This window comes from Monodon monoceros, unplaced genomic scaffold (assembly GCF_005190385.1).
Source record: "Monodon monoceros isolate NGI ecotype Baffin Bay Population unplaced genomic scaffold, NGI_Narwhal_1 Super_Scaffold_21, whole genome shotgun sequence".
In the NCBI taxonomy this organism is placed as follows: Eukaryota; Metazoa; Chordata; class Mammalia; order Artiodactyla; family Monodontidae; genus Monodon; species Monodon monoceros.
In genome coordinates, this window is record NW_021703778.1 from 20,769,298 (window position 1) to 20,792,488 (window position 23,191).

Consider the following 23,191-nt stretch of genomic DNA (forward strand, 5'->3'; position numbering starts at 1 on the left):
ATTAAAATTCATGTATGTCTCTTCTGCTAGATGAGTCTCAGCTTCAACTATTTACAGCCCTATATTTCTGTTGGTTAAAGACAGGAGAAAGAAGCAGATTGGGCAAAATTCTCTTCTAATATTTATACGTTGCCTATTCTAACCAGTCAGCAAAAGCAACTCCATCTGTTCTATGCTATGTAAATGAGTTCCAGGACCACCTTTGGCAAAATCTGAATGAAGCACGACGCATCACGGTATAGGGTTCTCTTTGATGCTAAAAATATCGACTTGGGGATGGTGGGAATACCTTTCCCTCTATTAGTTTTAATACAAGGGATCTCAATGAACAATTAGGAAAAGCACTGGAGTCTCTCAATAAACCAAGTCCTTGCCATACCAGGTCCAGTCTCACTGCTGCTTAACTTATGCAAATAAACAAGAACAGGTGTTTTTTGGCACCTCCCACGGTGCTAAGCTCTAGTCCTCCTTTAATGTAAAATTTATTTGAACCTAACACCTGTACACTATTTCTGACACTGTCAGGCCAATTGTCCTTCTGATGTGTGGCTCTCGACAGGAAAAGAAGGCACTAGGTTGCCACCGTGACCACTCTCCGGCTGGGAGGAAGGACATCTCCCCACGTGTGACACCGGGCACGACTCTACATGGCAGTTTTACACACTGTGGTCAGGTGTTCATAAAAATAAATTTTCAAGTGACGCAGTCACTTGAACTCTCCAGCTATGCCATGGAGATAAGGACAATCAGAGCAATTTCCTCCTAATAAAATCAGCAAACAGTGATTATATATGTTTCTGTAACTTAAGAGTCACACTCCACGCAAGAGAAATGCACTTCCTCACGTTTCTTGCCATGTGATTACGAAGCACCGAGCTCAATCGTTCTAACAGGCTTACCCTACTTAATTAACAGGCATCCTGATTTGTATGCACAGGGGCCACACTCAAAAAAGGCTTATGGGGACAAGCTTTGCACGAGCCTTTTATTTTTTAATGACTACAGAAGCTCTTGGGGCCCATCATATTAAAAGAAACAAAAAAGGAGGGAAGTAGCATTGGTTTTTAATTACTTTTGCCTCTGAAGCTAACAATCTCAAAACGAGAGCTCTTTAAACATTCAGCAATCAACTAAACTGCGACCTTTCTGACTTGGCCAGCCAACAGTTTTCTGTCGGTACCACTACTGCTGGCATCGTGATGATTCCTCACTAAGAGCAAATGAAAAGTTGCGATTCCTCTCCCCAAGGTATCATTCCTTCACAAAAGCAAAAACCTGAAAGTCTCAAGCACTAGTTTCACTTGAATCCATCACCTCCTGTTCATTCCTATGGTCATCACCCTAGAGCATCTCTGTGCTTAAGCAATGAGCCTGGCGCATACAAGGAATCTGCAGTGGATGCATGGATAGAGGGATGGATGGAAGGATGGATGGAGGGATGGATGGAGGGATGGATGGATGGGATAAACAACTAGAATACAGTAATCTGTCTCTTAGTTCAGGTACTGACCTTAAACTCTAATGACTTTTAGTAACATTTATTAAGGCATTAATAAATCTGAAATACCATTTTGTAAAACTGAATACTAATTGTAAAGCTACATTTACCATTGTGGGTCCACCTTTTCCTTTTAAATAAACACATCCAATCTAGGTCTGACTTCATTGCCATGGCCCTGGGCTGGCTGTTAACTGCTTTATTTTTTCCACCTAAGCGATGTCAGGGAGATCAGGAAAAGATAATACTATATGGATCAACACACTCTGGGTTGCGGCTGTGGACTGTAAAAGGGAGATGAGTTATCTACTGACATGGAGAATCAGGTGCCTCTGGCCTCAGAAGGAAAAGAATCCTAAAAAGACCTAGTCAATGATAGAAAAGATTCCTTCCTTCAGGAACGTGAAGAGCAACCATCCAGGGACAGACAGAGCACATGAATACTTGGCCGGCGAGGACTAACGGAATGTGGTGCACAGAGCCAGACACTCTTCTCCCATCCACTCTGTGTGTCATTTCCCTCGGCCAGCTAAGGATGCATTCGTGGCCTGATGGATGCACAGGCCACACAGGGATAATAATAAATTGGAAAGGGAAAACAAACCAAGTTCCGTGTTTAGATTGTAACAAAAATGTTTCCTCCCTATGAATGCATGTAAAACACTACTTACTAAGGTACCATTATCTGAATGATTCATTCATTCATAATTGATTGTTTTCCTGAGTGCCTACAAGATACTACAAAACATTTCTAGGAAGTGTAATCAATGGAAAAGAGGGAGGGTTTGATGATAGCCAGGCTCAAGTTCAAATCCCAGCTCTGCAGGCTTCTAGCTGGGCAAGTTACCCAAGTCCTTCAGCTAGAGAATGAATGCAACGAGGCCTGTGTGCTGTTGTGAGGATTAAGTGAGCTGTTTTAAATGTTAAACCACGCGTGGAAAGAGTGTAGGTGCCTTCTCATTGTTCTTTGATTTTTTTAAGTAATATCTGGAAAATGTAAAAATGCATAAATAAAGAATAAGTGTTTCTCATACAGGGTAAATAGCAGTATATAAGAACCATGACACCCCAAGCACCCAGAATGCTAAGTATAACTTAACTAATATCGACAAAGATGCTAAAGAAAGAAAAATAACAACTTCTTTTTACTATATAGAGGCCTGCCTGGATTTTCTACTTGGCTTAGCTGTGGCTGTTCCACTTTTAGGTTAAAGGGAGATCGCTGTTTACCACCCTCTCTCTGCAGTCACCGTGCATCTCTCCACAGCTCACTTCCTCTCTCTACTTCCTGCCTCAGCATCCCCACCCTTCTTCAGTAACTGATTTGAGAATACAGATTTCCCCAAGCAATTCAAGCCTTTAATATCTCCACCCCACCAATTGGTTCTGGGTGAACAATTCTACCTGATTCTCATATTAAATGTAATCACTCACTAGGCAACAGCGTTTGCAAACATGGGAGTCCTATGTACAACTTGCCACTCTTTGCTTGGTCAGCACAAAATGTGTTGCAGAGCCGCTTATGCATCCTGATGCCCTCACAAACCTATCTGAAGCACAGACAGCTCTTTCAATGATACATAAAAGTATCTCTGCCACACAGATGCCGGAGACTCATTTATGGACCAATTACAGGACTGGAGTGGCAGCAATGTTTTACATTTGTTCTGTTTCGTATTTTTAGCCTGGGCTTTTTTCTTTTCGTGGATTATGGTAAATACAACATTTGCTTCCAGAATGTGGGACTTGCTGGGATCATAAAGGAAAGTGCCTGACAAGCAGATTACCTTGGGCTACTGCACTGTGGGGATGGGGATGCAGACAGTTATGCTAAGTGGCTGGATTTAGTCAAATTCAAGTTCTATCAAGCTGCCTTGGCTTCAACACAGAAATCAACAAGGGAGCCTTGGTGTGTAGTGTATTTTCAACTCCCCGCCCCCGCAATCAGCACAGTTAGAGAGCTTTGAGAAGATGCTCTAAGAAAAAAAAAAAAGAAAATCAATCAACGTTTCTGTAAATTTGTTCCTCAAGTTTCTTTCCTTTGTAAATTGCTTGCTCAAGATGAAACTAACAAAGGAGTCTGGAGAACAAAGTAAAACAAGCAGGATGATTCTACCGGAAACTACATACTGCCCATCTGTGGAGCCAAAGAGTAAACACTCTGCACATAGCACTCTGCTCTGTCCTGAGCAGATGACATCCCACAGCTAAATCTATTAAAGCAACAACAAACTATAAGTTGGACATTTTGCCTCCTTGTCCAAATACACAAATCACTATGAGCCTGGGGGACAGATGTTTTTTCTTCTTCTCTTAACATGCCTGTAGCCTTTCCGACCTTGCCACAGACAAGCAAGGTACTGAGCTGTAAACGCAGAGCTGAGACTGTCTTTCAGAGGCAATTACACTGAAACTTTGTTCCAATATCAGGAAATGTGGCATTTTCACGAGATAATGCCCATATGAAGCACACCAACCAGACGCCTAGAGAGTGAACCTGAAAATGAAAATGTTACACGTAGCTGGGCATTAACACTGGAAATGCTGTAAGTAGCTCTCCTGGTCCATACAGGGATGCCACTGGCGTATGGCGGTGCCGTGACTATACTGTAGTATTCAAAGAGCTGACTCCTGCATGTCTGTGCATTTTATTGAATAGTTTCCCTTTTTTGAAGAATAATGTAAAGACATTCCACCCCCACTCTGATTTTGTTTTTAAGTCGGAGGTAACCTTCAAAGAGAAATATAGTTGAATAAAAGATGACCACAGAGCTTCCCTGGTGGCGCAGTGGTTGAGAGTCCGCCTGCCGATGCAGGGGACATGGGTTTGTGCCCTGGTCCGGGAAGATCCCACATGCCACGGAACGGCCGTAAGCCATGGCCGCTGAGCCTGCGCGTCCGGAGCCTGTGCTCCGCAATGGGAGAGGCCACAACAGTGAGGGGCACGCGTACCACAAAAAAAAAAAAAAAAAAGATGACCATATATGCAAAGCTATTTCTAGAGATTTCCAAATATAAAGAGATGTTCGGCAAAGCACTGAAAAGATTAAGGGAAGACCTAGACTGGTGCCTTAGATGGGGGTTTTGAACTCGGGAATAAACAGCATGAAATACTGCCGGGTATTCACGGGGCTAAGGTAACCAATGTGAGGGGTGCAACAGATGAGAAATAAGGGAAGAAGAGAAAAAAAAGCGGCATGCATATTAGAAAACTTCCAACTGATTCATCTGGGGTGAAAATCATTCCAAACGCAGATATCCTACGTGCTGATGGAGGTAGCAACACAGTAAGGGCAAGAATTACCTGGCTGGAGGGTAAGTCAGCCAGGCCAACAGGTAACGTGAAGAGAAAGGAAAAAGAATTGAGACCTCAAGCTGCAGTGGTAGGGTCCCCAGGACCTGGAGAGATGTGAATGTGCTTCCTTCCAAGAACCTAGCACTTCAAGGGTTTGAAAATTTCAGGACACAGGCTCACCTCAGCGATAACTGCAGTTGGGTTCCAGACCCCTGCAATAAAGTGAATACTGCAGTAAAGCGAGTGGCACACATTTTTTGGTTTCCCAGTGCATATAAAAGTTATGTTCACAATACATCTGTTAGTCTATTGAGTGTGCAATTATGTCCTAAAAAACAACGTTCAGGGCTTCCCTGGTGGCGCAGTGGTTAAGAATCTGCCTGCCAATGCAGGAGACACAGGTTCGAGCCCTGGTCCGGGAAGATCCCACATGACGCGGAGCAACTAAGCCCGTGCACCACAACTACTGAGCCTGCACTCTAGAGCCCGCAAGCCACAACTACCGAGCCCAAGTGCCACAAATACTGAAGCCTGCGCGCCTAGAGCCTGTGCTCTGCAACAAGAGAAGCCACGACAACGAGAAGCCCGCACACAGCAGCGAAGAGTAGCCCCCACTCACCGCAACTAGAGAAGGACCGCGCACAGCAACGAAGACCTAACACAGCCATAAATAAATTAATAAATAAATTTATTTAAGAAAACAATGTTCATACCTTAAGTAAAAATAATGTATTGCTAAAAAAATGCTAACTGTCGTCTGACAACACAGGGTTGCCACAAATCTTCAATTTCTAAAAAAGAATGCATTATCTGCAAAGTGCAATAAAGTGAAATTCAATAAAATGTAACTCTATACTGGAATCATAATTACTAAAAAGCATCAAAATAGTTTATTGAACTCGATGTTAGGATTACAAAAAAGTGACAGAACCACCTTAGGAATCGGCAGGCTAAGGGAAATATCTTTATCAACTTAAATACGGAAGAAACGTGGAATGCATGTGTGACAATTAGAGGCACATGAGACAGAATAGAAGAAACACGAGACAGAAAAGAAGAAATAAAGAAGCAGGTGGAAGGAAGTTCTCCCAGGAGAGGGAGGACATGCCTTGGCTTTACTGTAATCTCTTCCTAAACGAACTGACCTTCCATCTCACCTGCCCATTCATTCCACGCACCACTGCCAAGTTCTTTTTTCCTACTTATGTGTTTATAAGCCCCTGAGGTCACCACTCTCTCAGGGAGAGCCCATATACTTTTAATCTTGACATTCAAATTCTTCACCATTGGATCCAACTGAAAATTCCAGTTCTTTCCCTATTTCCCCTACAAGAACCCTCAGGCACAAACTTTTCTATCCCATCATCTGCCTCTGCTCCTTTCATCATTCACTTCTGTAGCCCAGAATTAGCTTCCTACTCCATCAAGAAGCATTACCATTCAAGACACACAATAGGGCTTCCCTGGTGGCGCAGCGGTTGAGCATCCGCCTGCCGATGCAGGGGACACGGGTTAGTGCCCCGGTCCGGGAGGATCCCACATGCCGTGGAGCAGCTGGGCCCGTGAGCCATGGCCGCTGAGCCTGCGGGCCCGGAGCCTGTGCTCCGCAACGGGAGAGCTACAACAGTGAGAGGCCCGCGTACCGCAAAAAAAAAAAAAAAAGGACACACAATAATTAATTCTTCTCCAAACTCACCACATAGTTTTTGTCTATATAAGCCATCTGATGAATAATCACAATTTATGTATCCCATATATTTTCATCTTATATAGTTACCTAATTATTGGATATTTATTATTTATACAGTCCAGTATAGTGGCAAGACCACAAGCTATGGGGCCAAAGGTACTGGTTGGAGTTGGAGCTCCACTGCTTCTAAATAGGCCCACAAGACATGGAGAAATCTAGGGTACAGCCTTTCACTAATGAAATGTTGTCTGTAATCATGTGACAGATCACAGTTGTTTCAAGTCTCAAAAGACATACTGAATGTGACAGTCCTCTGCAAACGATTAAAACACTCTGTACCATACATTATGTGATCATCTTTCTGATTTGACTCTAAGTGTCTTGAGGGCAGGATCCAGGTCCAACAGATCTTTGGATTCTCAACTTCATCTATGGGGGCACATCGGGATCTAAATAAATATGCAATTATTAACTATTTTGCACTTCAAAGTCAACAGCAAAGGGCCTGAGAAACCAAGGCCCATTGCTCTGTACGCCCTCCCACTCCAGGGCTGTCTAGTCTGGACGCAGTCATTCATTCACCACTTGGTTCCCAAAGGGATCTTTTAAGGATGTGAATCTGCCTTTGTTGCTCCAGCTCTTTTAGATAATCTCCAAACTTTTGGGGAAGATCAAGGCTTTTTAGGAGCTAGTCTGTGGCTAATTCCAGAGCCTTTCTTTCACCACTCTGCCCCTCAAAGTCTGCTACAGAGCTGCTGGTCCCATACAGACCAAACTCATTCTTCCACTGTCCTCCAGCTCCATTCATTCGGCCAAATCCTATTTGCCTTTGACACACTCCTCAGAGAACTCCTCTTTCCTACTCCAGTCCCTAGGCTCCTGAACAGGTTAGGAAGCAGTGTGCGCAGTGCCACACACCACATACACGGCCACATACAAGGGTAGGTAGCTGCCTGACAAAGGGATCAGGCCCTCAGATTTGCATTCCCAGAGCTCAGCACAGTGCCTGGCACAGGGCAAGGGCAGACAGTTTTGTACTGAATGAATGACTGTGGATGAATTTAAAAAACATAAAGTTAGCAACTCTGTTTTTAATGGAAATAAGCGATGGGTATTATTCCAGAAAATTATTATAATTTAACACATGCAAAGACATTAGATGTCAAAGAGCTACATCTACGTGACAGAAGAACTGAGTATTTTGTACATTTTTGCAACATATCAAAATATTGCTTAAGATTAAAAATATGGGACTTCCTTGGTAGTGCAGTGGTTGAGAATCCGCCCGCCAATGCGGGGGACACGGGTTCAATCCCTGGTCCGGGAAGATCCCACATGCCGCGGAGCAACTAAGCCTGTGCGCCACAACTACCGAGCCTGCGCTCTAGAGCCCGCAAGCCACAGCTACTGAGCCCACGTGCCACAGCTACTGAGCCCACATGCCTAAAGCCCATGCTCTGCAACAAGAAAAGCCACCGTAATGAGAAGCCCGCGCACCGCAACAAAGAGTAACCCCCGCTCACCGCAACTGGAGAAAGCCCACACGCAGCAACGAAGACCCAATGAAGCCAAAAATAATAATAAAAAAGGATTAAAAATATGTTATGTTCTCATACAATGAAATGCATCTCGTCAAAGTGAATATAACCACTGAAGAGACCTGTCTGAGGCTAAACGGTAGACAGGGGTAGAAGGGAAGACTATTCCACGTCTGCAGTATTTCATGGAGACGCGTACTTGGTAGCAGAAAGCGGACCCTCATCAGAAGAAGAATTCTAAAACATAAAAATGTGATTCCTGACCTTTTGGGTTCCTACAACTGGGGAAGAGTGAAAACCTACCGACTAGATTTCTTTTAAGCCAAGTTTAGTTACTGTTCAGCATTTTTGATTAATTGATTAAGCTGTGAGGCTGTTTTCCAAAATATCAATAGTTAGGCTCACCGCCCTATAAAAACTGGAAATGTCTGTTTTTATTTCTACTTTAGGTAAAATCCCAAGAAGCCATGTCTGACTTTAACCTCCTAAAAAAGAACGCTGATGAGAAATTGAAGGTGGTGAGGAAGCGATGTAATTAGGCAGAATGGAAGAATTCATTGACTGACTGGTGTGTATGACTTGAAAGGGGGTTTGTTGAATAAAACATAATTGAACCATGAGGCCTAATCTGGGAGGCTGGGGATGGAAAAGGGGGATAAAGGATAGGCACTTGAATGAAATTTCCAGGATAAGGAACTAGATACGGGGGGTGGGAGGAGAGAGAAGAGGAAAGAGGAAAAAGGTAAAGATCTGATAGGTTATGTAACCTAGAAGACTCAGGATTTCTCTGAGCTCTCCCATGGAGTCACTGCACCCTAAAGAAGCTACCAGAATAATAACGGGAAAACATACATATGAACTGCAATGAAATAACTTACAAACTTTGGTGATCGGAAGTTCTTCCCTGTAGGCTTCATTTTTACATAAAAATCACATAATCTGCATGAAAGTTTCATCCTTAAAGAGTAACTGAAATATTTATAAGGAAACATTAATATGGCCCCTTTTAGAACATGATGCCATTAATATTAATGAAAGGTTTTTTAGTCATTTAAAAATATTTCTCAAAAAGTAGATTAATGGTTCAAAAATAATCCTGGATTTCTTGTCTCATGGTTTTAAAACTATTTTAAATTACATTTTGCCAAGACAAGCTTTCTGGAAATGTAATTTCTATAATTTAAAAATTTATAGTTAAAACTAAAAGGTGAAGATTCACAAAACATCTAAAAGGATTTAAAGATAACAGCAAACTACAAAATTCTGATAATTTTTTTCACTGTTTAAAACTGTACTGATTTCAGTGTAAACTCAGCATTTATTCATTTCAGTTTCTTTACATGTAATATTCTCAGAAGCATTACTGTTTCTGTAGATACTCTATACGGGGTGGTTGAAAAATTCTCGATGTGATGACGGTAATTCATTTTCATGACTTAAGTAATTGAGCCTATCTTTAGAGTTATTAATTATAATTACATTATACTGTATTTCCAAAGGAAAATAGAATAAATAGACCGTAATCACTATAACCATACTGTAAAAAACAGTAATTACACATTAATTCCCATCAGTTCAGTCACATACCATTGCACTTAATGCCTTCATATACGTTCCAGGCTCGAGTTACACGATAAGCACTACCTTTCACTTAGACTTGATAATTTATGGCCTTTCTTGACCACAGCGCCCAAGGTTCCATCTTAAATCATTACAGACTGTTTAGGAGGGAGAACATAGCTCTGCTTCTCAAGGGATAGTCTGAACACATTTTAGTATCTTGATGCCCCAAAGAGAAACGACAAGGTTTTGATACACATTCAAAGGCAGTTGACGACACCTGCCCACACCTTTTTAAAACAGAAATCCGGGAGCATGTCTTCAGGCTACTGCTTTCTGTTAGATTATAAATTCTCTGAGGGTCAGGCTCATTTTGGTAACCACCACGCACCCGGCACAATCCTGAACATTCTATGCTCTCGGAACGTGTGTCTGTGGAGTGAATAAAGTCTCTCCAGGAAGAAACACAGGACAAGCATGTGAGAGTCACGTGGCTTTTAACCGCCCGACTTCTCAGAAGTTCCCTGTGCTTCAGCTCAAAGTTGGGCCTGGCTCGTTGACAGCTCCAGGTGGTCCACCTGGGAAATGTCATCCAGAATGGCCAGGTCCCCTCTGGGTCCCAAGCCTGAGCCTCAGGACAAAGGTGATTCCGTCCTGTGTCTCCGTTTATCTTTTAGCAATGTTCTAATATTGCACATGTAAACAGCTCGAAGAAACCCCAGCTGCTGGGAAGTGAAAATCCCAACGTCGTTACTGTCGATATTGCCAGGCCTCTTTTATGGGAATTGTTACATTCTGCTTCAGGACAGCTTCACATTCTGCTAACTTTGTTCCAATTATTTTTATCATCCTAAATTGAGGACGGTATACTGGTGCGTATATGCACTATGCATTACTAAATAACGCATTTGGAAAGCCATACCCTCCTTTGGGTATAGATCACAAGGAAACACATTTGAAGCTTGCCTCCACAATTCCAAGATTCTGGATAACTGAAAGAACATGGATAATTTTATTTTAAAAAGTTTTCCCACCTGCTGAAATACATGTAGAACTGGTTCTTGAAAAAGGCCAGTGTGTTATTTTGTAGAACCTAATTTGTCTTACTTTTTTAGAGAAAGGCAAATAAATAAATATACAGTGGATCCTTCTGTCAAACAATAAACGATGATGACAATAATCAGAGCTCATATTTCTCGAGAGCTTAATTTTTTGCCAGACCTTCGGGTGAGGGCTTAACATCTATTAACTTATTTAATATTTTCTATATCCCTCTTAGATAAGTATAGACGAGAAAACTGAGCCTAAGAATTAAGTCCCGTGGCCACACAGAAAAGGGAGAGAGCCTGGCAAGAACCATCTTGACTCTAAAAGTATTAAACCACTGCACTGATACAGCCTCTGCCCTCTGGGGTTTATAAGCATCCAACTCCCCCAAATGTGCCTTAAATTCAGGGTACTTAAATCACAGCAAGGCCATCCCAGGAGAGCTAATCGGAGAGTAGTACACAGAACATTTCTAACTCACTCTAATCTACTGGCCTTTTCAAAATTCTCAAGAGAGGATATTCCAGTTTCCTCTGCGAAGCCAACCCGTAGCAATCTCTAATACCTCAAATGATCAAAAAGTTCCTATATCATAACTTTCAGTTGAGTTAATGTATTCTGGAATCACACATTTTCCAAGCCTGTCTTCCATCTCCTTGGATTTTTCGTATGTGTTTATGTGTAATATATACATAAGTAAATATATACACACTCATACAAACAGGCCATGCCTATGTATATACACATATATACACAAACTAGGTAGCATTTTGAGAATCACAAAGTGTCTGTTTTATCTGAGTATACCTCTACATAATTAGGTAATTAACCTCTGCTTTATAGCTGGATAAATCTTAAATCAGCAGGATGATCTGAGCAGAGGTAGTCTGTTTCAAAAACCCCAAACATTCTACAGTGCAGTATGAAATGTTTTTTAGTGACTATCTAATTATACATTAAATTTTTCTAAAAGGGATTCTAGATGTAGGATGGACTCACGATGGAGAAAAATCCAGATGGAAGGAAACTTGGAGGAAAGAAAGAGTGACACTTAAGACATTAATAGTTATTGTTAGTATCATTCACTTAGAAATTAATCATGCAATAGATGATGGTTTCCTTGTAGTAGTGAATTAGTCGACTCCTCTCCTATTATTTAACTTTTCAGATGCTGTTCTCCCAACCAGACTGGAAGCTCCTGGAAGCCTGGAAACCATGTTACACTCTCCATCACCTGAAGTGCTCAGCACAGTGCCTTTCCCCTAGGAACTGGATAAATACTGGCTAATTGGCTGATTGACTGAACATGTCAGCTCCAGGCTTTCAGGCATCTTTCTGAACCTCACCATCCAAGGCCGCGTCACATTTCTAAACAAGTATAAAGCAGCACGTTCAGGCTCCGCATCCGTTTTTGAGCGTCTTTCTATTCCCAGGATCTAAGGAGGTGCCTGGTACGTTACAGACCATAATGAATATTTGCTGAATGGATCTAGTTGTTCTCAAAGGGCTAAGAATCACCCAAGAGCTTGGTAAAAGTGCAAAATACCAGGCTCCATGCCCAGAGAGTCTGATTCCATAGACTTGGAGAGAGATCCCGGAATCTACATACCCCTGCCCCAAGGGACGCTGGTACTTAGAAACCTGAGACCAAATTTAGACAAGCACCAACATTATCCAGCTTCTGCCAGGACTTCTGCACAAGGTCTTTGGTCAGGGGAACCCATGCTATTTTACCAAAATTCAGGGGAGCAGTATAATGATGAATTTTATAAAGGAAAGATAAACGAGAACATTTAGAAGTACACAGCAGCTTAGAGCACCCCTTGCTCTGTGACCTAAGGTTCTATTTTCCCTTGAGATGGAGGAGAAGATGACTGGATGTTTTAACATTTCTTGGAAAGGCCAGGGTTTTTCTTGGAGCATATTTCTTGGGCACTGATAAAATTAATTCTCATTTTAGAAAATCTGTTTGCTAAGTTGTGAGCTATTGTGGAGTCAAATTAGAAGAAATGCCTTTTACAACATAAGTCCTTGTTTTTATTTTCTTTTTGACAAACCAAAAGAAACATAACGTACAAGCCATGCACTTGGTCCCAGCTCCTGACCCAAACTGCTTCATGTCATGTACCCAAAAAAGACATGTCAGGGAAGGGAGAAATTGCTTAAAAAAAAAAAGGTGTACAGGTTAATATAGAAGCTGTATAGAAATTATTTTGAAACAAGCACAGAGACAGCAAGGGCACTGTGGGAAAAAAAGTTAAGCAGTATTTCAAGTTAAGAGAATGTTTAAAATAATATCACAGCACATTATACCACAACTGGTTGTAGGTGTAGGAAAGTGCATGGGAGTCAGGACCAGGGATTCCAGTCTTCCCATGGTGTCACCCACCCCTCAGAGCATCAGTCTATATAAACGCCTAATCTATTAGAAGTCTGTGAAGCTGCAAGAACTGGCATTTGAGAATCACGTGAGAATGTTAAGATTTCCAACAGCACTGACGCTAGGCACTGTGATTTGGGTTCTATCCTCTGGAGTCACTGGCCAAAGTTATTTCAATTACTTAAAAGGAAGCGGCCAGATCTCCCCACCTCCTCCCACCAGGGGGACTCTCTCTGCATGGGTGGAGGCACCGAGGAAGGACACGTTAGCCATGTGTTCCTGATTCTCTCCTCCTGCTCTACTTTTCAGATCCCACTGCCAACAGAAGCACAGAAACTTAGAAACAAGTGTTCACTTGGTCAGTCCTCAGCAGGTATCTAGAAAGTCTAAACAAAGCAGGCATACAGCCCGTAGCATGGAGGACCGGCTCACCCGTGGGTGACTCTGAGAATGAGAGATGCTGAAAGGGAACTTGGGAGACCCACACTGATGCCCAATCAAACCAATGCCCCACACCTTCGGTCAGGTAAGAACCAGTTCTACTGAAAGCCTTCCCTGTGGTGACCTCCAGTTCCCAAGGGGACACATTTTTTTGAGGCAACACTTGACTACCTGCTCCTTCGGCACTGGTGCTTCCAGAGTGCCCAAGAGCAAACCCACCACACCTTTTTACTATGAATAAGCAGATCTGTGGGATGTACACACAGCTCTCTGAACAGTACGTGTACACTCATTGGGAAAGGGCAGAGGCAAAAGCTCTCCTGCAGGGCAGCACCTTTTCATTTGGTTTCAACGCTGGGCTTGACTGCAACATGCCCTTCATTCAGGCAGGAGAGAGGGGAGGACACTGGCATTCAGCTCTCTTTAGACAGGTAACTGACATCCTTAGCCAAACACATGCAAGTATTGCTATGCTAGTAATTCTGTGCACTTCGGAAAATATCCAGTAACATACAACTGTAACCAGAAAATACACAGAGAAACTAATTGTGACAGGCAACTGTGAAAATACAAGATTTGTTGTGCAAATATTGAATTTTTCAGCCTCTGTTCAACACTTGCTAACCTGGGGAGGGGGCGTTCTTTAAAGATTTCAAAGTCCTTTGCAGGTTCAGCCCTAAGGAATTACTCCTCTTCTGTAAGGAGGCTGTGTCTTTTACTGGACCCTTGGGGAAAAGACACTGGTTGTGTGAAGACAAAAGCGAACTGAGGGGCAGATGTTACAAGTGGGGCAGGTGCTACAGGTGAGGAGGTGCTACAGGGTGGGAAATAATCAGCACAGAAGTTGCCTGGCCCTTTTGAGATTCAGATTTCCTCTACAAAGCAGGGCTAATGATACTGGATGGTAGTGATATAAATGTCTCTTAGGGTAGCCTAACACACTTATTTCCCTTTTGATTTTTAAGGAATATGACGTTTGCTCTTTTGTTCAGACATTTATTACATATTCTATATCTTGTACATATATGAACAAGACTTCCCTTTCACAGTGATCAGTATTGTCACCTTTGATTACAGCATCATTGGACAGGCCTCTAAATTGTGAAACGCGAAGAACCTTGTATTTTTATTGTTCTTCTTAGTCCCAAAGTAGAAGCTGCTAGATCAAAGAATCAGTATTTCAATGATGAGAGAGGTCAACATTTGAATCGTGGGTCAGTATTTGAATGAGGGGATCAATATTTGAATGAAGGGCACTTGATGGCTCTAGCTTTCTAGATTCTGATAGTTAAAAAAAATCTAAATTCTTGACCTCTGTCAATTCAAGGCTCCAAAAACCTGTTATTTTATCCGGCTGCCCTCTTCTTCCGCGGTTCCTTGTGCACTCAAGGATCTCTTTAGGGGAAATGAGATGTGCTCGCCTTCTTCCTTAGACTTCTACATTTCCTTCTTTCCTACTTGACGATGAAAAGCTCACTGGAATTCTAGGAGAGAGCACACATGTAGCCCAGCTGTCTTCTTTAAGCTTCTTCCAGTTTTAGACTTTCAAACATAACAGCATTTCTTAATTAACGGTATTTTCATCACTCACATTGAGCCCAACATTTCTGCCACCACCTTCGTTATAGTGAGCGTCTGATACAAGGAATCACCAGTACCACCTCTGAGACTATTCAGAAACCTCATCTGTCTTGTTATGAGGCTGAGAAAGTCTGCTGGTGCCTCAACAAAGCACATGTCACTGTACAGATGACCAATATTTTGGATGCATGACTCACAAAGACCTAAAGGTCCCCTTGGTGGCCCTGTTCTCCTGTGTTCTACGACACCCCCTGGACACGGGACTAGCTGAGACCGTGTCACGTTTCCTCCGAGGCAGGCAGTTAGCACCGCTTCCTATTTCAGTCTTTTGCCGGTGGAGTGACTTTGCTGCTGTCAGCCTGGATTATGGATATTAGATCTTGAATGAGCTGTAACTTCCTGCAATTGAAAATTTATAACACAAAGAAAATTTCATTGGGCCCTGTCACTGTTTAATACACACTCCCGTGAGTCTTCAGGATCAGGTGGGTTTCTAAGATAGCACCTGGATGGCCCACATTTGCTGAATTATGAAGGTGGTTTGTTTTCCTTCCTTGGCCGTGCTCTTGAGCCAATTCAGCCTCACTGTGATGAAAGTACGTCCAGATTTCCTTCCCTTGATAGTCTACCCTCTTGCATAACTCCTTTGCCCTCTTAAAAGCTTAACCTGCTTATAAAAACTGGTACAAATAGAGAAGATAACCATAATTAAACTCTACCTAGGAGCTTATTTTAAATATTAGATCTTCAGAAACAATTACCTCTTTTGCAAGAAGTAACGTAGATCATCTTTCCTTTCTCTTCCTTGTTCTTGACTACACAATGATGGACATATTTAACTGGCAGTAAATTTTTTTTTTTTTTTTTGTGGTACGCGGGCCTCTCACTGTTGTGGCCTCTCCCATTGCGGAGCACAGGCTCCGGACGCGCAGGCTCAGCGGCCCTGGCTCACGGGCCCAGCCACTCCACGGCATGTGGGATCTTCCCGGACCGGGGCACGAACCCGTGTCCCCTGCATCGGCAGGCGGACTCCCAACCACTGCGCCACCAGGGAAGCCCAACTGGCAGTGAATTCTTAAAAACAAAGCAGGAAGGAGAGAGGCAAGGGACCTGGATAAAACAGGATAACCTGAGGATAACTAAACTGGACACAGATCTGCACATGGACATAAACCATACCTTCTGTTAAAAAAAAAAGTGTGAAAAACCACAGGTTGTCTACTTTTTTAAAAAATTAGAGTTTTGTCCACGAATACAAGACGTAAAATTCAATATCCATCCAAAATATTACTCAAAATCTGTTCCAAGTTTTATCTATGAATTAACAGAAAGCCAGTGCTTTGAGAGTGCCAGCTTTTTCGACTAACCAGCTACAAAACTAGATTGTTGGACCAATCCTTTAAATCATCTTCTTGCTTTCAGCCTGGAGACTCCTTTTTCCCTGAAAAAAATCACCAAGGCCAACTGACTACTGAGCTACAACTTGCTGCAAAGTGTAGCCCATCTATAACATTTTACGCAACCTCAACATAGCTGAGAGTATCTCATCCTATGTCATGAGTCCATATTAACCCAGGACGAAGATGACGCAGGGGAGGGGGCCTGAGCCTCAAGAATGGCGAAAGATTCTTGATCCACAAAATTTGTGCTGGTTGTTATTTGATATTTTTGGACTTTACAAACCAGTTATGAAGACTGGGCATCAAAGTCAGCTTTCAGAACAGGTCTGTTAGGTGCATGATAACCCCTGGCAGCTAAGAGGAACCTCTTTTCAGCTGGGATGATGAATCTGAGAACTTAAAATTGGGCAGAAGTTCCACAAAAATGTCATGATACTCTTTTCTTCAGTGACCAAGTATACAATGTCCATAATGAGCCCCAGGGGTTCCCATGCTTCTTGGTACAGCGTATCCTCCATGAAACTCAACAAATGAGAGCTGGCTTCCTTCAGAACATGCTTAAAGGGCACCATGATCTTCAAAATTATCTTCTTTTCCTTGGGCTTCTAAGGTATCTTGTCAACATTATACCCAACTTGATTACTCAGTGAATGTCCTGCCAAGTTTTCAAAGAAGTCAAATATCCAAACTTTCAAGCTGTTTTATTGTTTTCAGTGGAACTGCAATTTGATTGCAAGTTATTTTCATTTATTTTACATTATTTTTTGGTTTAATACCACAACACACAGGTAACGATGGCCGAGTTCGTCTTGGGTGTTTGTTGACTATCTCTCTGTTAATAAGCCAATGTGCTAAAATGCAGTTTTATGGGTTTGTCACATTTCTAACATTGGATGGATCACCTTGCTCTGAGTTTCAAGTTCTAGTTTGTGTAAACCAGCAGTGAAAGGGTAGAGCAGAAAAAAAGGAACTCTGACATTTAGTGGATTAAAAACAGACTAGGTTGCAGTAATACTCATTCACCCAGCAACTGTTTGTTCAGCATTTACAAATACAAATGCCCATATGCAAGTACATACACATACACAAATACACATATACAAATGCATACATGTATACAAATACACATAGGCAGTGCGTATATATATAAACATATAAGATTATTCTAGTAATGCTGTGGGGAATAAAGAATAAAAAATACACTGCACTCTCAAAATATGTAATCTAGTTAGAAATATGAAAATTATTTACACTTCAGAACTCAAGGCCATTCATACAAATACATATGTTACATATCTTCATATATATATATATATATATGAAGATATATATGTATATATTGAATACACTTCAGATCTCTCAACTTTTAATACAAAGTAGAGATCAGTGCCTTAGAAGAATAAAGTGCAGAGGGGCAGCAGTGTAAGAAAACACACCTTCCAGGTGAGTGAGGAGGGAAGAGGGATGTGACGGTTCTGGCTCCTATCTCCTCCTTACCTCACGAGACGGTTTTGTTCCCCTAATGGTTTAAGCATTAGGAAAACTCTGAGGCGTAGCAACGCTGGCATAAAGTATGCGTTTGTGGAAAGATGGCTGAAAGTATGAATGAGCACTGATACTGAAGAGAACATTCCCTGGGGTATGAAATAAATGGCGGAGGCAAACGTTCAGATGGTTAGAAGGCCGTGGGAAATGCAACATGCTAACTGCCAACAATGGGCACATCACGAAACTCATCAAACCTCAAAGACACTCTGCGTGCTGAGATAGGACCATTTTCTTCCATTCTCTTACTAACACATTCCATTTTGTGTATCAACATCACCGATTTTCACACAACTCTGTACAAAGAATATTAATTAGCTGGAGCCAAAATTAACCAAGGGAAAGACAATTTTTTAATACACATCCCCAGCATTTCCTTTTTTTTTTTTCAGAAAACAGTTGAAAAGATGATCCCTGTATATAACTACAAATACATATACACGTTTGCATATCTACTTGTGTGTATCAAGTTATCCTGGAAATTTCTGGAGATATGCCAAACTCCTCTTGGACTCCTAGTTTGCTTACTATTATAACCCACTCTGCAAGGGCTGACGATATTTTTCTAAATATACTATTGGTCAACTGCTGAAATCTTGAAACGTAAGAGTAGTCATGTGAGAGAGAAAAAGCAGGTGCTTCACAGATGCGGGGAGGCACGGGGCTCTGGAAAGATTCCTTGGTTATGAGAGAAAAAGCTGTGAAGGATGATGGATATAAACAAAGAATGGAGAACTGGAAATTTAGGTGCAGGTATTCCTTTCTTCTGAGATATGGGTCTCCATCACTGAGTGGACCTTCCGTCCACTGTTTTCTCGACAGAACATTCTGTTTACTCAGAGGCGGTGTAAACTGGCACAAGCCACCAGAGCCCTAGGAGTTCCCATTTTCTGTCCAATGGACAGAAAGGTCTTATTCTGAGAGATGGAAAGAAAATTTGAGGAAATATAATGAAAATTGTAAGTGGGTGTTGATGGAGGAATGAGATGAACAGTCTGCATTGGTAGAAGCTGCACGAACCCAGCAAAGGCTGCAATTTTAAAAACGGGAAATTAGAGGTGGCGCCGAGTACGACTCCGTTTGAAAAAGAGCAGACATATAAATTAAGTTGTCAAGGAAGACATCAGAAACAAACCGTACAGGTAAGTTTTAGGAAACAAGTCGGCACTTGAATGGGGGCGGCAGGGATTTAAGGCTATAGTGACGAAGTGAGGAGGTGGTGCAGCAAAACCGAGAGGTGACAGGCAGGGTGACAGTACGCTGCCGTCGCTATCTGAACAGCATCCGCTCTGGACCACTGTGCCATTCTAGAGCAACCTGAAACAAAGGGAGAGTGGGCTTCCCTGGTGGCGCAGTGGTTAAGAATCCGCCTGCCAATGCAGGGGACACGGGTTCGAGCCCTGGTCCGGGAAGATCCCACATGCCGCGGAGCCACTAAGCCCGTGCGCCACAACTACTGAGCCTGTGCTCTAGAGCCCGCGAGCCACAACTACTGAGTCCACGTGCCACAACTACTGAAGCCCGCGTGCCTAGAGCCCGTGCTCTGCAACAAGAGAAGCCACCGCAATGAGAAGCCTGCACACCGCAGAGAAGAGTAGCCCCCTATTCCCACAACTAGAGAAGGCCTGTGCACAGCAACGAAGACCCAGTGCAGCCAAAAATTAATAAATAAATATTAAAAAAAAAATAGGGAGCGAACGGAAGAACTCACTCCCTCACCGGAGGAGTCTTCAAAATTGAGTTGTGAATGCTGAGTTATCCTCTCAGCCATTCAGTTCCTCATGTGAAACTCCCATTTTCTTCACCAAATTATCCATCCTAAACCTGCCTCTCTGTATCCATGTCTCCTACTCAGGGGCTTCCCCCTAGGGCCACATTATAAATAACAAAGGTCATTAAATCATCCCAATACCTGGCTTACAGAAGTCCAGATGTATGTCTGAGCAAATTAACTTTACAGCCAACAAGAGACAGGACTCTCCTTCCCCTCCCCAAGCCTCCCTGCTCAGTGGTCGGTTTGCGCAGAACCTGCTGTTTCATGGTCTGCACTCTGCTGGGGCCTGGAGGTCCTCACCCCACGTTTGTGTACGTTCTTGGTCATTTCTACCACTGATCAGGTCAATTTCAAGAGCCAGCCTGTGGAACCTGAAACCATCATCCTTAATAGTCCAGCTAAGTGGTTCCTATTAGAAAGGAAGCCATTGAGATGGAAATAACTTGTAAAACAATCTCATGCAACACGTGGGGAAATTGCACCCCATGCTTCTCTGGCATCTACCTGTTTTCCCAAGAATGAGAAGTTCCGTCAGCATTTTCCTCCTCCATCCTAGTCTATAAGAAACCACTGCATGCTTTTCTTTAAAATGCACATATGTGAATCCAAAGGAAACATGATGTTGTCCAAAGCTAGAGAAAGCAACTAGAAGAGGAATTTACGAAGACGTATCAAAGGGATTTTCAAGCTGTTGAATATCTTTTTAAACTTCATATACGATGACAGGCTGTAAGCTCCTTGAGAGCAGGGACCAAGAGTATCACAGGAACCTTGATATACACAGAACCTACCAGTGTCTGGCCCAGAGCAGGCATCCACAAAGCTGTGTTGAATAAATGAATGAATAAAGGAGTGACAATACTTTATCACATTTCCTATCTGCCTGACATAAATGATCACTAAATTTTGGAAAATTTTAAACACTGCCTTTTAATGTCACATTTTAAAATGATGTATCAGTTTCTGTTCTAGATATGAAACACGTGAAGTGAATTACATGTGTATTTGTACTGCAATTTCTTTTCAACGGAGCAACTTTTATTCCAACCCATTTCCACCTTTATTAGGAGTAAAGAAGCTAAGTGATACTATCCTCTTCTTAAACAGGCATGAAAACAGTTGGAACCAATCGCATTTCACAGGAAAGTCATCAAGAATAACAAGCATGACCACATGAGGTGTGTGTATACACAGAAATCTTTAATCTTTCAGCATTTGGAGAGAGAGAGGGGGAGGGAAGGACGGCGGGAAGGGAGAGAAGACACATCTTCAGGTTTCTGTATATATTAACTTCCAAATTTTTTCCATGTCTTTCAGCTTCATTAGAAGTGCTTCACCAGAGACTAAAGTCTGGCAGAAGTACACCCAGATTGAGATCTATCACTGTCCACAGCCTTCTCACTGGAGAAGGCGGGTCGCTGTCTCACACGACGGAAGTAGCTGGTTCTTCTCCATGAAGAGCAAGGATCCCCCATAACATTAAGGAATTGCCCCAATACAGTTTTCAGCACCAGCGACATCACCGAGTGTCAGTGCTGAAGTCTTATCCTTCACCACCAGTCAAAAGCCAGCCTCCCGGGCTGGGCTCCCCAACCTGCCAGGTCTGCCTTGGAGTCACAGCTCTGTTTTCCCTGGACTATTACTCTCAACTCCATGTTTACATCTGCTGGAGTATGGATTTTATAGTCGCTGCACGAGGGGAACAGAAACAGTGTCTGGAACGATAACCGTGAAGGGCTGATCGAAAATGCTTGAAGATGGAAAGCACGGTCTACAAAGATCTGGCAACGTGTATGGAGGTGTGTGGCCTTGAAACTGCTCATTTCATGTACCTGAAGGTGGCCTTGTAGAATGTCCTTATGGACAAGGACACTTCCTGGTTGTGGAAGATGCCTCCACCCTTAACATCTGTGACTTTCACTCCACCATCCGGAACTGGAGACTCAGGGAGCAGGGGAAAATGGGAAACTCCAGACATCAAATTGATCTGCCCTTGTTTTTCTTCTTTTTCTTGGCCACTCAAGGGATTCTGACATTCAAAGTTGTACCTTTCAGCCCCAGAACTTACAGTAGCACCTAGTGCTACTAGGTCTTAGGACAGATGCTCCAATGCCCACCTTCTACTGGCTGAGGAGCACTGCTCCCAGTGCCCATAGAACAGTTATTTACTTCCATGCCAGCAATTTCTGACTCTAAAATATCTTCTTGTATTTGTGTCCAAGACTAAGTTTCCTGGGGACAGAAAATTACATTTTGCGAGCTACTGAGCTTGGCCATCCTCCCTACTTGATATATACAAATAAAGCTTTAACACATCTGCATGAGACAATTTATTCCCCACAACTGCTTGATTTCAACCACTTGAAACCATTCCTCATGGTTTCAAAGGAGCAAATCTAAGAGGAGGGAAAAACAGGGCTCTGACTTCTCCCACAAGTTGTCAAGTTAGGAAGGTTCTGGAACAGTACTATTTTCTTTTTTTTTTTGCGGTACGCGGGCCTCTCACTGTTGTGGCCTCTCCCGCTGCGGAGCACAGGCTCCGGACGCGCAGGCTCAGCGGCCATGGCTCACGGGCCCAGCCGCTCCGTGGCATGTGGGATCCTCCCGGACCGGGGCACGAACCCGTGTCCCCTGCATCGGCAGGCGGACTCTCAACCACTGCGCCACCAGGGAAGCCCTGGAACAGTACTACTTTCTGAAGACGTCTGGCAACACCACATCTCGGTGGCGTTTGACAGTCACTGTTTGGAGGGGACCGCTGGTTGCAAACTGGCACAAAGAGTCAACTGATTCTACCGCTTGGTTTTTTGACTTTGTCTAAGAGGCAATTTCTGAACATCATAAAAGCCTTCCTAATTTGACTCTGTATTGTGTAAAGCAAGCTGTCCTTGGTTACTAAACTGATTAGGAAGTGGTTTATATTACTCTAATGGTTGCCATCGTTATTGCAAGAAAAAAAAAAAAAAAGATAGTTGAGTGAATAAAGCTGCAAAACAAGACTGTTATGCCCAGTACTGGGATGACAGGCTGTCGCATTCAGAAAGGAGCCAGGTCTGCAAGCCCAGGCCTTGCTGCGGGGATCCATCTTCCAAAGACCCTGCACCAAATGCTGAGCAATGCTATGCTTTAAAAAAAAGAACATTCCATTCAGTGGCTTTCTTAAAAAAGATGATGGAAGGCAGAGTGGAAACCAGAAGCAGTTCCCAGAGATGCTGTAATTGCCTGGACTATCTCGCCTGGATGTGAAATGCACCAGACCTTTTAAACTGGGCCCACATTCTGCCATCATGCTCGGCCATATGGTGATCTGGCAAATTTGGACAAAACACCGCCCACCCCCACCCCCACCCCAGTCTGCAGGAGCCCTTCCTTGAGAAGCCAATTTCCTCAGTAAAAGGCATAGTAATTGCCATGAAAGGCATGCATCCCTGTCATGAAAGCA

At 42.8% G+C, this 23,191-nt stretch overlaps 1 protein-coding gene across 11 annotated transcripts in view; it reads right to left on the reverse strand.

Annotated features, from left to right (window-relative positions):
- The window catches only part of CELF2 (CUGBP Elav-like family member 2), a 526,008-nt gene that overhangs the window by 186,600 nt on the left and 316,217 nt on the right, over positions 1 to 23,191 (reverse strand). Inside the window, exon 3 of one of the 11 annotated variants that reach the window (XM_029237429.1) lies at positions 4,974 to 5,005. The exons of the other annotated variants lie outside the window; for them this stretch is intronic. The gene's annotated coding sequence lies outside the window, so the exon portion shown is untranslated. The remainder of the gene's footprint in view (positions 1 to 4,973; positions 5,006 to 23,191) is intronic. 11 annotated transcript variants of the gene reach the window in all.